General features: G+C 43.9%; 1 protein-coding gene across 8 annotated transcripts in view; it reads left to right on the forward strand.

The window, feature by feature from the left end:
• Positions 1-22,815, forward strand: part of EPHA5 (EPH receptor A5) — a 200,034-nt gene that overhangs the window by 117,306 nt on the left and 59,913 nt on the right. The window lies entirely within an intron of this gene.

Consider the following 22,815-nt stretch of genomic DNA (forward strand, 5'->3'; position numbering starts at 1 on the left):
GTATGCTGTCACTGTTTCTCCAGCAAGGTAGGGCTGAGATGTCAATGCGTATTGTCTCCTTCTTGGGTTTGCATTGTACAGGCAGAGATCATGTAGACTGGTTTGTTCCTTTGTCCAGGGCTCAGATCTGCCTGCCCCTCCTTTGCCCAGCGGTTGAAAATAGCTGTCACCTTGAATGCAAGCAGGGTGTTGCCATTGTCCCCTGTCATTTGGAGGTGTGATGGGAGGCAAAACATGATTACATCTCCTTCCATGCACATCAACACACCAGGCACATCACGTGGCTTCTGTAATCCCTGGAGACCTTTCTATCCTTCTTTTCTTGACCCTCATGCTCTGTGTTTTAGGGTCTCTCCCTTTGCCTACCTGGCTTGCTTCCTGCCATTTAATTCAGGCCTCCCCAGTGGCACTTCTCTGCTGCAGAGCCCTTCCAGGAATGTGAACCGGTGGCATTTGGGACCGTGAGGACTGTGCTGCCAGATCACTGGAGCCACCCCTTGCCTTCTCCTTACAGATAAGGCTTAGCCAGGAAACCTGGTGCAGTATGCAGCATAACAGCTAGATGGAGATTGGCAGATCCTCACTGTGGAGCAGAAAAATGCTAGCTGGAGCAGGGCTGCATCTCATTCCTGCTACCCAGGTGTACATGCGTGGGCTTGGCAGCCAGCAGCAAGAGAGTGCGATGGCATTGCACTTCATCAGATACCTGTCCTGGTAATTAGAGTGGATTGTTGAAGTGTTGGACAAATCGTTGGGATATAGCTCAAGGAGAGGAAATAAAGGCACGCCGGGGTTGCTTCTGATGGATGTGGCAGGAAATCTTCTGGCGAAACATCAGTGGATGTCAGTATGACACCTGTTGAAGGCACCTGTTCAATGCAGATCAGTGGGTGTCACGGTCCTAATGCTGTTTACTGTTTTCCCGTTGTGAAGGCTGCTGCCAGTAACTCTGTTGTTGGAAAAAGTATATTTTCCTGTTAGTGGGTTTGCATTAGTATTTCATCACTGGCATTGGATTTTCCCTGATGTGTGGAGTTAAATCCACATAAACCTCAGTAAATGTAGCTGCACGAGAGGAGATGATACATTGCTGATCAGTGCAGACTGTGAGGAAATGGTCCTGGTTTGTGGGTTATGTCCCAGACTCCCCATAGTTGCAGCAGGATTTATCCTCATAGCTGCCTTCCTGTGCATCAAGCCAAGAATAACTCCCTTGCACAGTTATCATCTCCAGTCTTGTATTGAAAGGTCCGTTACAGGAAATGGTAGGCTTCCGACGAACATGGCTCATGCTAAGGACAAGTGGGTAAATGTAGCTTCTGGTTCAGTCTTGCTATTTACCCTGGTGAAGCCGCAATCAAGGGAGATACTAATGGATCAAGCCATGAGTGTTTAGTTCACTGTGTGGTGTTTAAGTTGCATCTGTATGCTCTCGTGTTTGATTCAGCAGGAGTTTGAATCAAACCTCTGTCCAAAGCATGGAGTGGTGACTGTATTTTCTTGTCTCTGGCCGGTCCCACCACTTGTTCAGGAGGAGAACCAGGCCTGTCTGCTGGAGCTGTAGCACCAAACGTGCTTCCCAGTTATGTGCTGTTTCAGCACTCCCAGGGGTGTGTTCATCAGTTTGTCCGTGCCAGAAATAAAGCGGCTGTAGAGGGGGACTTCGCAAATCAGACTACCTGCCAAGCATGGCAAGTAGATATCTGTTTTCTTAAGGTGCCTCTGAAAAATGTCCTTTGAGGCAAGTAATGGAGCTGTGCAGGTGGAGTGGTCCATGCCTGGCCATGCCCAAAGATGCTGGATATATCTGAAAAAGCCTCACCTTCAGCTATCCTCTCTCAAATAAGAGCAGGCAGGGCATATGGGGCTTCAGGGAGTCTCAGCCCACTCAGGGCACATGGGGCTTCAGGAATTCTCAGCCCACTCATCTTCTCTCTGAAATTACCACCAAGAGATGCAGCTCTGGGGCCTCATCCTCTCCCTCGCACAGGTTTTCTGATGGTATGATTATATTTTCATGAAGGCTGGTGTAATGAAGTCGAGTCACTAAAGGTAGTGACACAAGGCCAACTGGAGCAGTAGGAGAAATCCTGCTACAAGAACTGCTGGCTGCAAAAAATGAAAAAATTCCATGCTGTGGGATAGGTCTGGCTGTTGGAGTCCCACTGGCAGGTATTCACTAACCCAGCACTGCAGAGAAATGCCAGGGTCTGTTTGGTTGGTTTGGCTTTTGTCCATCCCGAAAAGACCATGCTAATTTCAGGACTGCAGAGAATGCACAGGCAGTGGGGTGCTGAGCGTGTACCACCTCTTCTGTGCATGGGAGCTTTTCGCAGCAGAAACTACCTCTGGTTTGGGCTCTCAAAGGCATTGCTTCCTGGAAAAAAAGTGTTTGTCTCCAAAATAATTTGTCTCCCTTCGTCTCTCCCCAATTTAAAATAATGAGAAAAAGAATTGGCACCAGCAATCAATCTGGCATTTTCAGACTGATGTAATTTTCCTCTGAACTTTTGAAATCAGATTCGGAAATACAGCAAGGAAACAGTAATGTTTTGTGCACAAGACGAGGCAGGCAGATCAGCTAATCTCAGCTGGTGACCCCAGCGTGTTTCTGCTCCCCCAGTCCCTGGGGACCTGATGGTACTTGGGATGGTACCGGTCCACATGGTACACAGTGACCTTAGGCTTCGGTTACAGGATTAGTTCCCCTGTCACCCTCTTGCAATCTGCAAACCTCTGTTGTTTCTGTGGGATTTTGTACATGTTTTCTGCTGGAAAACATGTATCTAGAAAGGGTGAGCAATGCCACAAGGCAGGGGAGGCGGAAAGTGTGCTGGCCTCCGTCGTGACTACCCTAGATCTGCTGCACGCAGGCAGAGGACCTTACTGCCTTCGCAGGCACGTGGGTTGGCCAAAGCATGGTTCTCACCTATGGGATTGCTGCAAAACACGTGCCCAAGGGACTTCCCAGCACAGATGGCAGGGAGCCATCTGTAATGCACTCTCACAGCACATTAAAAAGTGTGCCTCATGCACGTGGGCTGGAGCCCAGTGAATAATTCATAAGTGGCAATGATGGGATTGAGTTAGCCATCCTTTTCTTGCTCATGGTTTTGCTCGAGTTTTCATATTTTTGAAACTGCCACCTATTTAGGCGGTTTCCAAAGAGCAGTCCGCATGTGCCGCTAATATTGAAGTTTGCTTTTCAAGTGACAACTGTGTGATGTTTTTTTTTTTCTTAGCAATTTCACCAAGCTGGATGATTAAGTAACGCTGTCACTCTAGACAGAGATGTGCATCTCCCTTGAGGTCTTTCATCTTATCTGCCCTGTATACAGAAAGCACCTACCATGACGTCTCGGTCAGAGACGTGTGTCTCGTAATGGGTCCGTAGGGAGCAAGCAGTTGTGATTCATGGTTGCCTGAGTGCCCGTTGTATCATTGTAGGAGCACGCTGGGAAGATGCAATGTTTAAAATCTTTCTAGGCTTAAAACCTGCCAAGAGTATTCACTTTAAGCCAGCCTAAACAGTCAAGCAATTTTCTTTGCTTTTCGTTTCCAGCATCTCTCATGCTGGGCATGGCTTCAGGCATGGAGCTGGCCTGGAGGTAGGGGGTATAAGAGTGGGGTGGTTCTCCTGCTGGCATCCCAAATGCCACGGACTCCTTTACGCTTAAAGACCTTCTCTGTGTGTGTTTTCAGATAAGACCCCTGCCTGTTTTCTGTTTGAAAAGTCAGAAGCTAGCGTTCAATCCCTTTCTGTGACCTGTGTGATATTTTTGACCCTTTTGGGGGAGAAGGGGAAGAAAGATCCTGACTTGCTGCTTGCTAACAGAGGAGGAGTTAACATGTCTAATGCCTCAAGGAGTCTGCATGCCCGAGGCCAAACCAGAGATACAAGTTGCATCCTGTGGTGCAGCAACGCTATTTAAGCAAAGGTGTTGGAGGACAGGACCTGGCAACCCGTACTGCTGCCTGGGAGGCATGGCTAGATTCTTGCTTGATCAAAAAAACCCACTAGATGCTTGGAGCAGCTGGAAAGCTCTTGGAGCAGGGAGGTGTGCTAAGAGCCATGATCCACGCTCTGATTGTGCAGGCTGGGATGCTGCAGTGCGGGGGGAGCAAGGGAGGTGTTTTCCTTAGCACTTGGGATGTATTAGTCTTTGAAAAGCAGGCAGGGGTGATTTGGAAAGGGAAACCTGCAACACAGAGCTTGTTGCAATCTTATGTCAGCAGCTGCATGCTCTTGAAACCGATAGACTGCAGCCCTGGCACAGTCTGGGAAGAAAACACCAGAAAATGAGGCAAGAAGATGGCTGTGCTGGGAAGCATGTTTCAGAGATTGCCTTTGGGGATGGACAGGTTTAAGTCCTGTGATGTTCAGGATCTGATTCTTGCAACTTTCAAGTCTCACAAGGCTTGTTTGGTTTGGCTTGGGGAGGGGGGCAGCTTGCTTATTTTCTTTAGGAATAACAAAACATTTCAAAGAGGGTGTTCCAGTAGATGCAGCATGTTGGATGCATCTCACATGAGAAGCAAGACTGGTTTTGCAGTTCTACTTTTCAACCAGAACTGCTGACCCAGGGCCTGCAAAAGCTCAAGCAGATGCTTATTTTTGGAAAACTCCCTTTCTGCAGCCAGGGTGGTGAGCAGGGCTTGCCTGTGAACGTCCATTTTAACAGTACTCGATCCATTGGGCTGCATCATCTTCCCAGCAGTGGTCAGTAGCAGATACCATAGAAAGGGTAGGAGCACGAAGCAGACATGTACCAATGCTTCCTTAGAGCGCTCTCCAACCTCTGGGGACAACCTTTTTGTGCTTTATAGCCCTTAATGGATTTTTCTCCCATGAATTTGTCTAATCATTTTATGAACTCCCAAGAAAATTTTAGCAGCTGCAGGCCATTCTATATGAATTCGGTATGTCTGATAGTTTAAGCTGTGCTTTAGATTCACATTGGTCAGAGAGGAGTTATTAGTGGCATAAATAGAGGGTTTAAGGCTTACAATTGCCCATCTATTTGGAAAGCACTGTCATTTAGAGATGCCGCACTAGCTTCCAGAGTATTAACACAGGTATTGCAGCATTTAACCTAGAATGACGTAGTCTTAAAAGCAAAGTGTAATCGTCCATCCCAGGATGGGCGAATACAGGGATATTTTAATAAGCACAGGTAAACTAGTACTGCCTCGAAGACCATGGTCTCCATTTAAACTGCGGCGCACCTGGGACTGTAGTGTGTGACAGCATGGCTGCCCCTTGCAGCAGGATCCTTCTGCTGGCTGTGAACACCTTTCGTGTCCAGAGAGATGCAAAAATGAGTATTGAGCTGCTAGTGAGTGTTCAGGGAGGAAGAGAGAATAATTTCATTTGTGAAGTCCTGTGCATATGCTGGTAATCAGCTTCAAGACATATTTTGCTTTATTTTTGAAGCATGGTCACATGTAATCAGAGAATGCGATCGTAGGTAGTTAAAAAACAAACACACTGGCAGAGCAAAGTTGAAGACCACTGTTGCACAAAAGGTTTATTGTTTGACTTTTTTTATTGTGATGGCCGCATTTATTCTGAATGCAAAATCTTCATCCACCATCCTATTCCAGAGTCGTGAGTTCACCCCAGCCCAGATGGCTGGGTGTCTGCTACCAAATGAATTATGGATCAGCTGAATATTTTACAGTTTTATTTATAACTCCCCAGTTGGTAATTGCTACTTTTTCATAGTTTGTTAAAAGTCTTTTTGTTATACTTGGAGTATTAGAAATACATGCTTGAATATTGAAATAATTCTTTGGAATATGAAAAAAAAAAATCCCCCAAATTACAATACAGCTTTTAGTTAGAGGTCTTTTTTATTCTTGAAGTGTCTGAGACAGCCCTGTTTTTGATATATGAGGAGATTAAAAGATGAAATAAAAAGCATTTTCCTGCATCTACAGACAAACCTTTCAATCTTGACATGAAATTAAAACGTCTTATGTATAGATGAAAATAAAAATAGTAAGAAATAGTCATCCCCATCCATACTCCTAAAAAAGGGAAAGTGAAAGGTGCTGAAATTCTCGTGATGAGATTCAACCAATGACATCTATTGCATGTTGTGCAGTAGGGTGCAGGTTTTACCGTCTCCCAGTGGCAGTGAGACAAATATCTTTATGGTAAAGTGATTAGTCTCCTTCAAAGCATGCTGCTTGTGACGCAGTTGCATGAGCTACAAAAAAAAAATGCCAGGTTACACCTGGGGAAAATTTATCCATGGACTGCACCCGGATGGTGCCATCCATGAAGCTGGGTACAAGGGAGCAAGAGCTGCCCAAAATACCCCGCTTGAGGTGCTGCAGCCAGCAGGACTGACACTGATTCCTCTATAATATCCCAGAGCTGCTGGGATCACCACCAGCAGCATAGACTCAGGCTTGGGCTAAAGTAGCAGAGACTGAGCAGCCCAAGTCCAGATTTTCAGAGGTGTATGAGGAGCAAATACTGACATTTTCCAAAAAGCACAGAGCAGGCTGTGTGTGGTAAGAGCTTCACAAGGTCAGAGCTGTAAGAAACTTGTGTTTTTGCAGAGCACCACTGATGTTACATTGCAAGAGTGATAGTGCTGTTTTAAAATTTTATTTCCCATTTTGCTGGCATATTTTTAAAGGATTGCCAAGTAATCTTACATTAATCTAATTCTAATCGCCTTAAACCACAGTCTTTGGGGCCAAGGAGTTCTTTTTGTATTGTGCTGAGCACAGTACTTGGCAGAGAGCAAAAGTAAAGCATCTAAAATGGCTTCACTGCCCAGATGACATCAATGTATAGATTATTTTTTTCCTGTGAATGCAGCTTCTGAATTTTGCTGCTAATAAAATCCTATTCAGCTCTGTAGTCTCAGTCTGCAAGCTGATAATTCCTTTGTCTGATATGTTATTTCTCTGATTTTAGCATTAAAAGTAGCTTTAGATTTTTAACACTCTGTAGAGATGATAGTTCTGAAAGTGCTCTTAAGACACCAGGACTCAAAAATAACCAAAAAAGAATGTAAACATACTTCCAGTGCTGTTCAAGAAAGAGCAGAGGACTTGTAGGCATTTAATAAACGTCCCGCTTGCTCTCTGGCTGCTGTTTCTTTACCATACCAAGTAAGTTCTTTGTAGTAGTCTCCCTCAAAAGTTAAATATAACGGTGGAGGAGCCAGAGTAGTTTGAAACGTTTGCATTTCAGTAATTGTGCATTGAGTGAGCTGTTCTATAGAAACACCGCTTAGGGTATAGCGACTTCACAGGGCATTTGTCCTTTCCCATGCAACTTAACGTGCTGATAACATGAATTTGAATGAGCATGAAGGTGTAAGTACGCACATGGCAGTGTGTATGCATTTGTGTGTGTGTACAAACATGCAGGACACATGCCGGGCAGAAGATGGAGGTTACCCATCCTTGTTTTATGTGGTTATCTGTGACAGCTTTGTAAAGCTCACGTGGTTCAGATGCCTTTTGCTCTTGCTGCCCTCATACCAAATTGCATGCTAGCTGGTCCTGTGTTCAAAGAGGGTGGCTCTCTGTGCTGCAAGGCCGCCCGACAGTTTTCTGGCCCTATTTTCCTCCTGCCTGCTTTCTTTTGCCTTGAGCCCAATCTCTCCTTAATACACAGTTTGTAATTTGTCTATTTATTTGTTCATTTGGCCAGATTTTTTCCCCTTGGTTGCTGATTCACCTGGTGTCTGCACACACGGAGCAGGCTGGCTTCTGCATCTTGGAAAGGATTTTGCTGTATCCAAACTGAAGTCCAGCTCACATAGTGCATGAATTACAGGCTTCCAATTAGTATTTTACAATGTCAGGCTGAAATGCTTTTCTTCCGTGGATTGCTTGTTATTGGAGAGGTGTGTTTCAGGGAGGCTTGGAAGGTTTTTCCACATCTTCTACTGTGCTTGCTATTATAGTGCACTTCAACAGCAAACCCCATGCTCATTCCTTGAAAGACATCTGAAATGCTACTTCTGGCACTTGTATTTCTTGCAAAGAGTTAATGTAATAGCAATAACAGGGCTGGCTAGTGCTTTATCCCAGCTTACTGCCCCTCCTCTCTTCGCTGCAGAGCGGCGGGAGCGCTGGAGAAGTCTACCTGGCTAGCCAAGAGCAGCGCCAAGGTGACAGACAGCCCAGCAATAAACTGTATTTCTTCCACTGCAGCTGGGCCAAAGTTCAGCTACATGCAAATACTACAAAAAGCTCAAGAGTTGGAAGGCTTTAATTAAAAAGCACTTCAGATGTGCTTATTTGCTGGTATGGCAGAATGCTTTCTGCATCTCCTGGTCCTGGTAGAACAGTCCTGGTCAAAGCAAGTAACTAATGGGATTTCTGGCTAGGTCAGTACAATAGAAATCACCAGAAAGAAAGTGTTAATTATTTATTTATTTTTCTGCTTCTTCAGGCTTGATAATTTTTAAGAATACGGGGTCTGATCAAAAGGCCCTATATGAATCAATGCAGGACACCCACTGGCTATGGTGGCACTGGGTGAGGGTTTTCCTGCTGCAATGCAGCAAGCTGAGGCGATGTATTGCTCTTTGCCGAGAGATGCCAAGCATGCCGGCCTGATCCTGTAAGTGCTTTGGCTTGGGCAAGCCTTGGAGAGAGTGCTGCTCTGTGGAAATTGATGGAAAAATTTGCAAACTCTGTTATGCATTTGGCAAAATCCTCCCTGTGGGTTTTGGCCAGGGGTGGTGAGAAAGTCAAGTGGTAGAAGGGGCCCTTTTCTCCCAACCCTTTAGCTCTGCAGGACCTTTGGCAGAGAGAGACGAAGATGCCTCAAAAGCAAATTTGCAGAATTAGGTGGAAAATGCCAGTGGAAGGCACCAGCACCCAATTGCTGCCTTCCTGGGAATACACATCGCAATTGCCCATCATGCTTCTGCATCCTGCTGTGCAAAATTTGGGCATCTTTATTCTGTGCCCCTAAATGAAATGAAAGGAAGCAATGTTGAATCAGTTAAAAGCAGAAAACTGGGCTTGCCCTCCCTTCTTTGGTTTGCAAGGGCTTATGGGACCCTGTGTGCAATTCTTTCGTAGCTTCTTCCCAACTTTCTGCAATCTGCCTCAATCCAAGAAGAGAAGGTGGTGCTCAGCCAAGAAGATTACTAATCGTGCTATCTCCTGAGTTGTCTTTCACACAACTCAGCATTAGTGTGGCTTATTACAGGGGACTGATCTGCACCGCACCGTTATCCTGTCATCTCCAGGGCTCTGCCTTCCCCATGATGGGTTCCTGCCTTGGATCATTAAACCATGCAGCTCCGTGCTTCTGCCTTGTTCTCCTGAGGAGTGACACCAAGAGCGTGAAATCGCTTGCTGACCTTGCTGGAGACTTATGGTGTGAGCCTCTAAATGCCTGGCCATGCAAAGACAGTTTCCACAGAGAGGTGCTCTCACCCAGTTCAGTAAACTGGAAGACTATCGCTGCAGAAATGACCGAGTTATTTAATTTATTGTACGTCTCTTTGTACCAGGAGCGACTTGGGTCCCTGCAAGGAGATGGAAAGGAGGTGGAGGATGACTGGGCAAGGATGCACATGAGGGCACAGACCCATCTCCGCCTTTTCCAAAATTGCAGACAGCAACTAGCAAAGCTGGGTGTGCGTGAAGGACAAAATGCCCTGGGCTTTCCACAGAGGTGATGCACCAAACCCTCCACTACATGTTGGCTGAGGCTTTGAAGGGGACTTATGCCAGAGTCAGATAGCCTTGCAGGGCTTCAAGTGCTATTTGCAAGCCCTGCAGAACATCTCTATAAAACAAAACAACTCGCCATAAAGTAGTCAGGCAGTTGATAAGTATTGCTTGTGCTCAAAGAATAATTGTGCATCTGTCGTGGCCTCACACTGTTCCTATATCTTCTGATATTAGTCAACGAATGATGACTGCTATTTTAAATTCAGCTTGTACAGTGTCCGGTTCTTCATTTAGGACAAAATACGGAAGGGAAATACATGGTTGTTATGCAAATGAATGCAGTAAATAAATGCAAGTTGGCTCAGCTTTCTTGTGTCCAGACCTGATGGATACAGCATCATTGGAAGGGGTGCCTAATGTCAGTAAATCACTATTTCATTGCCTACAACTTAGGCGCTGCCTTTCATCAGGGAGGTCTTTCAGGCATCTGGTTTGTTGATGGGGAAACTGAGGCATGGAGTTGCAGTGTGACCGGCTTGAGGGCACACGCCAGGGCTGGCACTCTTGCTGCTCCTCTGCCCCTGCTGAGCCCTTCCCATAGGGCTGGAGCCCTGAGCTGCGCTGGAGATGTTTCCTAACCTGTTTGCCACACTGACTTTAAAAGCAGATAAGAGAGGCTGGTCAGAGTCCACTGAAGAAGGGCTGACAGGTGGGTTGTTGAGTTTTGGGGGTTTTTGTTTTTTTTTTGGTTTGGGTTTGTTTTGTTTTGTTTTGTTTTTCTTAATTGCTTTCAGTATTGCTGTGATTTCAATTTCACAGCAGCAAGAAAAATAGAAATGTCAGTCAACAGTATATTTATCCAAAATGTTTAGTGAGCTAAAGTATGCTGAATAGCTTGGGGAAAAGTGTGGCGTGGGGTCTGTTTGCTCCCAAATCTTAATTGCAATAGTGACAGTTCCCTTCTTCCCTCTTTTACACCATCAGTCAGGAAAGACAATTTTTGATCCAAGCCCAGCTGAATGCAAGGTATTGCCTGCAATACGTTTGGTTGGTGAACTGTGCTTTGTTTGCTAAAAACGGAGCCATTAATAATGTGACAGTGATCATTCCAAGCGGATGCAAATTCCAATGCCCAGGCGATTAAATGTAACTAAAATCCCAATCCTTTTTACTTTCTATCCAGCAGGAGAGCAATTGCTACCTCTTCAGTAAATACACTGTGTTTTAGTTGGCCTTTGGCAGTAATAGTATTTAGGGTGGCTTGGCAATTATTCACTGATGAGGGTCCAAAAAAAGCACTTAACAAAATCAAGGGATAACAGTAATGAAGTGCTAAAGGCACTGACACTTTGTTTATCCTCTCGAGAATTTAGCAAAGATTTCAGCGGCCCCTCCTGGTTTCTCTACCTCTCTCAACTTTTGAACCTGAATCATGAGACTGGCTGCCTCCTAGCCAGGGGCATCACTGCACAGGGCTGTGTCAGGCTGTCCTCCACTGGGATGCTGTGGTCCAGGGCCGCACAGGGCTGTGTCAGGCTGTCCTCCAGTGGGATGCTGTGGTCTGGGTTAATCCAGCCTTCTGCTTCCCGGTCCCCGTGGCTGAGACCCAGGCAGGTGCCAGAGGGGCTGCACCGGTGGTTTGACAGGAGAATATGGAAATATCTGAAGTATGGGGCTCTCAGGTCTCCTGCCTCTGTGTCTCTGGCTCCAGCTACTCTGCCTCATAGAAGTAATGATGTACTTCTGGGGATGGGGCACGCACGTGGCTCCTAAACCATTTGACTGTGGAAGGTCTGTGCCCTTTTCCATAGCAGGAGAGATTCGGTGCCACATTTGGAGCAGTGCTCCAGCACGCACAGCAGCCACCTTCTGCCTTTGCCAGGTGGATGCTTGAAAACTTGAGAGATGCCTCGAGTCAGACTTTTTTATAGCTGCCATTTGGCTGAATCCAGGAGCGTTTTCCTCTCCAAGAGAAGCAGCGGGTATTTTTCACAGACCAAATGAAGCCACCTGTTGGGTTAACTGGGCTTCGTTCAGTCCCCGGGCAGCCCTACATAACCTTTAGGGCCCAAAGGAGTCTTTGAAGTACCATTGAATTTCATTGTTAATGTCTCAGTCATTTACCCTGAATGGAAGAAGGTATTTTTTTTCCACTCGCAGGCATGAATAAACTCTATAGATTGCAGGAAATAATCCCTTTTAAAGGAGAGTTAAAAATGCTGTCTTTTAATATAACATGGGAGGAGGCAAGAAAAAAGAAACCTGGTGCTGAGCTGTGCCTAGGACTGCTCCAGCTCTTCTCAAAAGCACTGGATTTTGTTCAGTGATTAGAAACAGAATAAATCAGATAAAAGGAAAGGAGCTGATGACAGGGTGATACATGGGTCGGAGAAGGGGAGGGAGTGGCAAAGGAAAAGCACATAATGTGGGTGACTTAAATTATGTGGAAGGTGGGAAGATTGACTTCCCTGTCCTGAGCAGGGTGTGTGAGAAGATACATTAGTCTATATGCTATCAGGGGTTGATGAGGTCTTCTCGAAGATGTTAGTAGTTACTTGGAAGAAAAAAGGTGCACTCGCTGGCAGTATTTATGAGAGCTTTAATTAAATTTCACAGACTGAGTTCCAATTAGAAAGGAAGGGGGGAAAAAGAGGAAAGAGAAGATGTACAGCATGTGTTAAGATCACAGTGATAAATCTATGGCTATGGATAATGGTAAACAAGGTAGCCGTACATCATGGCATCATTTGCGCACTTCTATTTTTAGGTGTTTATTCCAACTTCCCCCCCCATCACAAGTAAAATGCTCATAAAGGGGTCAAACACAGGCCTCCGTTACTCATCTTCTAAGATGGAAGGCAAAGATCATTTGCAATTGCTGCGGTACAAGGCTATTACTTTTTTTTTTTTGCCAAATCATTAACTGTGTCATAAAACAGCACTCCAGAAAAGGCAGACAGAGACAGATCGCAACATTTGTCTCTGTGCTCATGTGAACAGTGGAAAAATACTGCTATCATTAGTGCATCCTTTCACATTATGTTTAATGCTGCAGGTTCCCACACTTAGAATCATAGAATGGTTTGGGTTAGGTTCACGTTATCCTTGTTATAATCTCACCTAACTGGCTTCTGACCCAGATGACCATGATGTCTGTTTATTTTAATGTCAGGAGGTAACACTGAAAGGGGAGATGTATAAATTGCTCAGCACTGGCTTAATTCTCTTCCCACTGTAGTCAACCAGGGACTTTGCCATTTACTTCACTGCAAGGATGGTACCTCCATGTCTGAGTGGCTTTGACACAACTCTCTCATTACGTCCCTCTCACATGCCTTGGAAAGAAGCTTTTCTGTACTCTTTACTTGTGTAAGCTGTTTGCCAGTATCTCTGCAGGTGATGCAGGTAAGAGATGTGTTTTGTCTAATGACATTGGCGTTAGGCATGGGGAATACCTTGGATCTTGCAGTATTGTTAATTAAATGTAAGTCTGCAAACAGTTCATGACAAACACTGAAATTGTGGCTGGAGAATAGCAGGAATTAGCTAGTGAGATTGCTTTCATTTCAGATAATATCATTCCTCCCACTGATTAATAAAAGCGCTAACAATGTTTCTTAATAGCAGTGAAATGGCTGCAGTGAAGCCCTGGCAGTACTTTGGCGAATGGGAATTTTTGCTTTTCTGTAATTCCATGATCACACTTGGAAAGTTAAAACGGATCAAAGGAAAAAGCTCCCTTTTCTTTAGTGATGTTGAAACCAAAATCCTTGTTTATTTAAAAGTAGCTATGTCAGGAGTAAGGTTTGATGGAGTATAATTGCAAAGTTCTTATTTGGCAATTAGTATCTTGCAGCCATCTTAATGCTATTAAGAAACAGGCATAATTGCACGTAGGATGCGTATATTTATCATGGGAGCTGGCACTTCAGACCATTAGGAAGTATCTGTAACTTTGCTGTGTGCTGCATGTAGATTAATCTAGTTTAGGAGACTTAAGAGCCTGTCAGAGAGACGTTCCCATCATCCGAGTGGTTGCTCTGTCAAGTGGTAGGAGAGCACTTGGAGAGGCACCAGATGTTTCCCATAGCCCTGCTACAATAACATTGTGGGTCCCTGATATTTATGCATTTCCAGAGGTTTCCCTGTTTCTGGCTGCAGTATGCACCACTGCCTGTTTTATATATACACATAAAAGAAAAAAATTTGGTGAGGGCCAGGAGGGAGTAGTGTTCATCTCTGTTTGAGCTCTGTTGCGCAGGGTATTTCTGCATGCCAGCATCGGAGGAGAGAGACCTGGACTCCTGGGAGCCGCTGGAAAAAGGCTTGACTATGCAATAACGCCAGCCACATGTCACAGGCACAGGGCTCTGCAGCCTTAAATGAAAAAATTGTTGGGGATTAAACCTGTTCTCTTGTCAGCCCATCAAAGAAAGTATAGGTAGAAGCAGCTTCTTGCAGAAGTAAGCAAGACTGGAAGTCGTGGCTAGGGATAAGACAGGAACAACTTGCCAAGGGAAGAAGATTTTCAATAAAAGATCGTCATTAGCAGTTCAGCGCTTAGAGCTTTTTAATTAAATGTGTTTGGGATGGGATGGACAAGGAGGATCTCGGGGCAGAGATTGTTTCAGCCATAGGCCTAAAGCTACTGCCAAAGATGAGGTTGTACGCGCTTCAGCGGAACATGTTAACTGTGAACCTCGTGGTGCTTTGTGAGGGACATGAATGTCCCTCCTGCATGTTTTACAGGCTGGAAGAGAGACTGAAGTGATTTTTCCCGAGGTCACCCAACAGTTCAGCAGCAGGGCTGGGAAGAGACCAAAAGTCACCAGGGTCTGGTGGCACGGCACTTCACTGGAGTCGAGGTTGAGCCATAAAGTTGACATAGTTTATTTGTGTCCTCCACTTCTCCCCCATGTTTCTTGACTACTTTTTAGTGCTCTGTGCAGGAATACAGGGTAAGGGATTGAATCCTAGTGTACGTCTGAGTCCTTCCTGATGAGGACTGCTGAACAATACAAGACCATAGATAGGATCTCTTCCAAAATTAGAGTAAATTTTTTCTGTGTTCATCTGCAGCTGACCATAGGTCCAAGTGGTCTTCTCTTTCATTCATTGCTTTGGCTAATTCAATACCTGGAGGGATATATTACATTTCCCCTTCCCTTAGTGGATCAAATTCTTGTCCTACTTGTATGGAAGTTATTTCTGATTAAGTTGGTGAATAGTCTCTTATGCAGATGAATGCAAGGTATGGCCTGATGCCTCAGGTAGATTTGATCTTCCCACTTTTTCCTCTGGATGTCTTCACAGCTGCTGCTCATGTTTCTGTTTGGGCTCTAGAAATTTTGGCTTTAAACATAAATTTTTTCCCAGGGTGTTGAGAAAGCAAGATTATCTTGTGCATGAAAGTATAATCATTTTGATTTTCATTCTTTTAACAATGCACTGTCTTGCAAAACTGCTTTTTTTCCTCCACAATTTTCTGAAAATCCCTTTGCCCAGGTCATTTAGTATATAGTTGTAGTAGATGATTTGACATGCCTTACTGAGGAAAAGATGAAGCAGAGAGCATCAGATTTATTTTTGGGTCAGTGACTGAGATGTTGTTTGAGTTCCCAGAGCTTTATCATAGTGACCATCCTAGGTCTTGTCAGTAAAGAGATGATCTTGAGAATTAGATCACTAAGATTGTAATATACTGCTGTGTTAGACAAGATTCATGGTTGAGAGAGGATATGGCATTTAATGGCCCTTTTAAATGTCACATCCAGCCTTTAAAGGCCATAGTCTCAGAATAAACAAAAGAGAATGCAGCTAGCTCCAGCAGCTTTAAAATGAGCAGCACCCCAGTGATGGCAGTGGGAAGTCGCGGTCCATATTTATGCAGCAGATACAAGACTAAGTGGCCACTGGAAACCATGCAAGGATGATAGCGATATCCTTCTTGAGATACAAGGTAAGATGTGCCTATGCGGTCAGCATGCCTTTCATTTAGCAGGAGAAAGAGGTAAGTAATATGAAGTTCTTATCAGAGTGATGCACAAGAAGTTAGACAGGCATTAATGGCTTGAGTAATTTTGGTTGGAGTACAATAAATAAAGAGATTGTGTACCACATGAAGTAATATATGCCTCTGCAGGCAGTTGCTTGGCAGCTGTACGACTGGATGGGATTTTTTTTTCTTTTTTTTTAGCTATGTAACATCTTGAATGGATGATAACACTGAGAAAAATGTATTTCCACTTTTCTCAGATGCATTCATCACTGGTAGAAAAAGGCCCATGGGAGGGTAATCCATGGAGCTGAATTCTGTACACTGTAGTGCTATATAGTATAAAAATGCATGTGGACAGTTCACACTGATCAGATGCAATAGTTCAGTATCTTCAGGCTTTTTAAAATCAGACTGTTTTTATAATTTTTATAGACTGATAAATGTTGCCTAATTGCTTGGAAATTCACTGACAGTCTTCAAGGGACATTCAACTTTAAAAAGCACACTTGAAGCATACATTCTTACTTAAGTCTTTTTTTTGATTTTTTTTCTGGGTGACTCATGAAAGTGTGCATATGTGTATATATTTAAAAATGTCATTTTCTGTTTTGTTTTTCAGGTTCTCAGCAAGTAACTGTTGTATTGAATTTTTTTTTATTACGTTTTGTCTTCAGTACTAATTTCTAGAACAAAGTTCAGTTATCGCTTAAAATGTTCTTTTTTTTAACCAAGTTTATGCCTTTTTTCAAATGGTGCCCTTCCTTTACCCAAGCAGACATCACTAGTAGATACAAATGTGGTTTTGTAATTAAGGACACAGGGCAAGATGGGCAGTACTCCAGCAAGCCACTGCATGGTGAAGTTTGGTAATCTGCCCCCAGGGGTGAATCATTATTGATTTAAAGGAAGATGAAAACTCAGTGGTATTTTGTGGGAGGGCTAAATTATCTCTTCTGGCCTTAAAATCTAGGGATATTGATTTAAAATTGATTATCTTGGTTTACCTGCTGCCTATAAATTTGCAAATTCAAGTTAAATGAGCATAAAACATGTTCTGGTTGAGTCCAGTTTATTTGTACAGAGTTTTAGCTAAACTGTTTTGAATGCTGCTCTTTTTTGTTAAGCCCACTTAACGGTGTGTAGCGCTCTTAGAGTACTTCTCATTTTTGGGGGGGCAGTCTAGCAACATTGAATTCTTCACTGTAATTGAATCCTGATGCAAACCTAAGTCTGTGTTATTCTTGCATCCACTGCAGTGACCTTGATAATGCGAACCCTTCACCTTTGCTACTCCTAGGAAGGCAGTCCTGTAAAAACGGGATCAATTATGTGCATTGCTAGGATCCCATTTTCAATACCAATGAATTAAAAATGGTTAGGGCTAGTTAATGGGCTTTCCCCTTGTATAGAAGGCGGGGCAGAGGGGGGAATAAACGAAGGAGAATAGAAGCTGAATTGTTTGAGAGGAGGTAGTCTCTGATTTGTTTCTGCCATAGATTAGGAATGATTAATTATCATGTCAAAAGGCGGAGAAGCTAATATACCCCAGAATCTACACATAGTTATTTAATCATCCTGCTTGATGCATAGCATTCATCATTCACATTTTTAATGCCACTTATTGTTATCATCTCACATTTGTGCAGGGCACATTTAAGGAAAGAAAAGTCATCCTGATAGGCAATGTCCTGGGGAATAGAATAGTGGAGAAACCCATAGGGTTCCATTTCTGGCTCTTCAGCCAAACTAGCTTGAGCCCTGGCCCCACGCAGACAAACTATTGTACAGGTCTGATCTTGAGATGACAGCCCTGTGGATGACTCAAGTTGTTGTGTGAAGGAAAACCTTAATGAACTCCCAGCTGTACTGGGTGGGTAGCCCTCAGTGGTGTTGTAAACTGCTTTTTTTCAAGAGCAAGCGGGAGCTAACATTGTCACAGACCTGTGAAGGATGCAAGCAAATGCCTGTGAGCAGCTATTATGTGCGCAGTAAGCCCATCCTGTCACCTGCCTTGTTTGGACTACTTTTACCCATCTTCAGGGTGCAATTTCAGCCAGCCACTGGATGAGGTGAGCACTTGCAGCATGAAGGTTGGTCAAGGGCAAGTCATAAATGTGCAGGATAATACTAAACAGGGAAGTGTTTTAGGTATTGCGTGTATGGAGACATGTGTGTATGTATTTTATTTTCTCACTAAACTTTTTGGTGGTCTAGTCCACACACTGAATAAAGATGCAGGTGAGAGAGTTGGAAGCAGTAGTGCACTTGCTTAGGTCTATCCAAGACATCCCCTGGTCCAAGTTGGAGAAGAGAACCAAGAAACTCCTCTGAAGGAGGAACCCCTGGTGACTGATCATGTTGAAATCCCCTTTTCTCTTCTAGCAGTTACAAAGCTGAGAGGAGGTGAGTGATCAGTATAAAAATAACTTGCCAAAACCAGATCTGTAGGCCTATTATAGTGGTTGTGAACCAAAAGAGGAATCTGGGTGCAGTGAGACTTGTCTCACCTCCATCTTTCTATAATGAGGTCTTGGGAATGCTGGATGAGACTATGTCACCAAAACCTCAAGATATATTTGAGAGTGCAACTTCACAAACGCTTACTCTAAAGCAGTAAGTTGCTTGATTCCTATAAGCCTCTTCCTAGCCATATCTATGAATAGTGAAGCCACTGGTTTTGTTTCGCAGCCGGGAGGTGTATGGATCTGAAATGTGGATTTGTGGCACTTTTTTTTTCCCCTGGCTCTTCAGAGAGCAGCACTGTTGGAAACACAAGCCAAAAAGGCAGAAAATTCCCACTCTTCTGTCCTGTGTGCATATATCTCACCTAATTTTTGATCAGTCATACCCACAAAGCAGTGAAAAATACTATCGCAGGAGGACCAGCCAACCAGTATAGATTGCGTTAAGCAGTGTATTGCAGACAGAAACCTGTTTGACCACAGTTCTGATGCTGAGGAGAAGCTAAAGATGTGTCCATTTATGCATCACGTGTGCAGCTACAATTTAAAACATCTGAAATCTCTCTTGGGACCATTTAGCTTCTGGATGGCAATCCCACCCTCGGATGCTCGGGCTGTTTTCCTGTTCCCATAGCATTGCCCCGACCTTCAGAGCCCGTGGTGACCCAGCTGAGTAGGCAAGTGGTTAAGACATACCCTGTCAGCAGCAGAGGGGAAAAATTGGACTAGAGAGTCCCTGTACAGTCTGTAAATTGGGTTTTCATGTCAGAAGTGTTCTGGAGTATCCTTGAGTTTGACTCTAAATCATTTTCAACGCCTTCAGAAACCAGCTGGACTGAAAAAGCCTGCCATATTTTGTCAGAAGAGAGTCTATATTTGCTTCCTGCAGGAAGGTAATGCCTCTGCAGGGTGGGAGAGTCAAGAGCCATGCTTTCATATGCAGCTGCATTTATCCCATTCAAAACACTGATGTTCATCCCGGGCCTTGTGTTGCTCGGTTGTGATCTCTGCAGTTCCACCTCAGCAAAGCAATTTTACACAGCGCTCATTTTTAAGCACACAACTAGTGCTTCTGGTTGGAAACAGAAGTTGGAGAGAGTTATTAAATTATGAAAATAAGCCTTTACCACAAATTTCCCCATAATTTTCCTTTTTGTCACTCACATAGGGTTTTTGTTCCATGTTGGAGCTCAGTGTGGTGTCGCCAAGTTCCTTGTGATTTAAATAGAAGAAGCCAGCTGCCAGCAGTAATGCTTGCAGGTATTCCTTCTTTTCTTTATTTGCCTTACAGCAGTGCCTGCAGGCCAAAGGAAAGATTGTGCTGGCAGCACCTGAATAGTTAGTTCCTGCCCCTCAAGTCAAAATAGATAAAGGAATTATCATTATCTTCATTGCACAGATAACAGCAGGGGAAGATGAAGTGACTTGCCCATGGTCATGCTACGAGTCTCTGGCAGAGCTGGAAAGCAAAGTATTATTTCCTCTGGTCTTCTGCTTTTATCCCAGTGCCATCCTTTTGTGCGACTAGCTGCTTTCAACAATTTAGATTTTTCCTTAGCATCTCCTGGCACAAACGTGCAGGCTGGTAAATGGCATGAAATGTGTGTCTCCCAGATCTTTGTCTTTCAAGATCCTTTTTGTTTTTTTATCACTCACCTTATGATGCCCAGCTGCCTTTGTAGAGCCATGTGTCTGGAAGGATCTCATGATGTGCTCATCTAACCTCCTTTAAAACCTCCAAAGACACAGATGCCACAGGTTCACTGGGTGGTTTTTCCTGGTGCTTCATTATTTTTCTCCTTAGAAAGCTGTTCCTGAATTTAATTCTGTGTTTGTCTTGCTCCAGAGACAGCAGCCTTTTACTTATTTGGAGACTCATGTTCTCTTTCAGTCTCTTTTCCCCCAGAACTGAACAGCTCTCCTTCTTTCGGTCTCTGTTCATAGCTTTCTCAACTTGTGCTTGTTCTCCGATTCCTTCTTGGATTCCTTCAAAATGTACTGTGTTTTTCCTGACATTCAAAATGGGGCACAGTAGGGAGCCACCAGCTCCCTCGAGTGCTTTCCCTTTCTCCCTGAGGACCCGATAAATCTCTTCTCTGCCTCCTGGGACACCCTGGGTTGAAGCTGCAGCTCTTCTTCCTTCCTTCCAAAGGGGCATTGTGTACTCCCATGTTTCACACTGCAAAGGTTACCCCTCAGGAAACTGAAGGTACCCGAATTTCCCGTGGTAGTATCAAGAGATGTTTTCCCAAGCACCTGTAGTGCACTTTGATCTGTGCCAAATTTTCTAGTTAGCTTCATTTCAATGCTTGGAACCTGAGATTTTAGGGCAAATGGTACCTATGGTCACACCTAAGTTTCAAAAAACTGGGCAGGATGTCTGGGTTGGCAGCAAAGATGAGATCTGTTAGATTTTTGTTTCTATTTGTCTGCCATTTCCCTTAAAAACAGTAATAGCCTGGGCAGCATTTGCCCTGATATATAAAAGCCACTGTCAGTCTGAAACCAAGGACAGGGTGGGAGTGGGTTTATGGATCACAGGGGGGTGTGTGTGTGTGTGTGTATATATATATATGTGTGTATATATATATATATATAAAACCACAGGTATATAAACCTTTCCATTTCAGCTTTAGTCACTTTGAGGTTTTACTGCTCTAGGTTTTTGTTCTAATATAACTTCTTTGGTTTTTTGTTTGTTTTTGTTTTTGTTTTTTTGTTGTTGTTTGTTTGTTTGTTTTGTTAAGAATTTTATTTCAAGCCTTCTGGTCTTCATTGGGGAACTTGCTTATGGAAGAGGTCTGGACCATGGTTCTGCAAAGCTCTGGCCAGCTCAGGGTCCTGTCAAAGGTGGTGGGCTTGTGCTTTTATCCCATTTATGAAAGAGACATGAGAGAAGAGCAGTGGTGGCAGGAGGGACCAAGTACCATAGGAAATCTAAAACTAGCTACCACGGGAGTTGAGGACTTTTTCATTCTTCCCTCTGACCTGCTGCACCTCTTCGGTAGCTATTCTTCAAGTGGAAACATAAGGAGTTTATTTGGCCACCTCTGATTTTACTGGAGTGTTTAGTAATTTGGCTTTAATATTAGAATTCATCAGCAAGACTGATTGGTGTATCATACAGAGTGGCAGGCTTGGCAGAGAAGGAAATTTCCCACACAGTTTAAAAATGGTCTGTGAATTTACCGGGTTTAGAGTTTGACAGCAGCTGGAAGAAGGATGCAGCATGTCTTGTATGAAGAAAGGAGCCAATATAGGAATTAAGAAGGTGGGTTATGGCAGGGAGCAGGAACACGCACATTTTATGCATTTTATTCAGTAACTATGGTTTTGTTTTGTTTTTTAATGGTGTGTGGTTTTTAAAAGGAAGCTTTTGCTTAAATGCAGATAAGATATTAGGTTACTAATGATAGGAGAGGCACTGGTAAGTGTGCTGGAAGCTAACCTGATAAATGCACTCAATAATGAGGATTCTACTGCAAAATGCTGAGCCCTGTGGCTATGATCCAGCAAAGTGCTGACAGCAGTGGTAGCGCTTAAAGTTAAGCATTTTCCCAAAGCACTTTGATGGATCAGAGCTGGAGTCCTTATCACCTTGCTAGCAATGAATTTATAATAAGAGTCTTGTGAGTCAATAGTATTTATTCTTAGGCTTCACAACGAAACCACTAATGGAATATAGGGAAATTACAGCTCTTCTGTGGCGTGAAGGAATCTGGCTCTGGTCTTAACCACAAACTGTTCTCCAGCTTTGAGAAAAACTTAGTATCTTGATTTCCAGAGGCCCTAGAAAAAACAAAAACATGTATTGCAGTTCCCTGTGGATCTGCACCCTGTAGCAAGATATTCCTTCACTCCTCTCTTCCCTGCGCCAGCAGCCCTTCATCTCAAGTATGCCTTGGCCTCAGGTGCAAGCACCTGCTAGGGACAGCAGAGAGAGCCCTCTTCCCTGAGCCGGGGCAAACCATGATGCCTTAATGTCTCCCTCTTCCTTCCTGGGATCAGGATAAATTACAGCACAACAGGAACTGTCTGTGCAGGACTCAGGGCTGATGCTGCCATAAGCACAAATGGATGTATACTAGGCCTGGCAATTGGAAAGAAGTTTCCCAAATAGTGAATTATGGCCATGGCCAGTCTTGCCAGGCCAATTTTTAAATTATTTTTTTTTTTAAACAGTCTGTAGCTTTATGAAGGGGATTTTGCATTACGGTGTCTGTGACTCTGGCTTTGGAGTCCCTGCAAAATACAGGTGAGTGTTTGCAAGCGTTCAGGTTTCAAGGGCAAAAAATTACGTCAGTTGACATTACAGAGCATGGTGCCCTTTGTAGCTTTATTATATAGACAGTCCTTAAAATTCTCATATACCTTTGTTCCTGATAAGGCATTGAATGTGTTTGTTGAGTGAACAAGCTGCAAGTAATACTTCCCCTCCCTCGAGATGAGTGTGCTCAGTATTCTACAGTTGTCTATGATAAGTCTTCTCAGAAATCACAAAAGAAATGAAAATAACAGAGTACAGAGGATTCTCAACAACTGAAGTGCCAGGACACTTCTCATTTCTCTACATCCCAACAATGGGCATTTCCAATGGCGACCATGCTAGTTAGCTCACGCTGTCTGGAGATAAACCACCACTGGTGCCATTATTCTCATTTACAACTTTTAAGATTGCCAGGGGCAGGGAGG

The sequence above is a fragment of the Buteo buteo genome, chromosome 1 (genome assembly GCF_964188355.1).
Source record: "Buteo buteo chromosome 1, bButBut1.hap1.1, whole genome shotgun sequence".
NCBI lineage: Eukaryota > Metazoa > Chordata > Aves > Accipitriformes > Accipitridae > Buteo > Buteo buteo.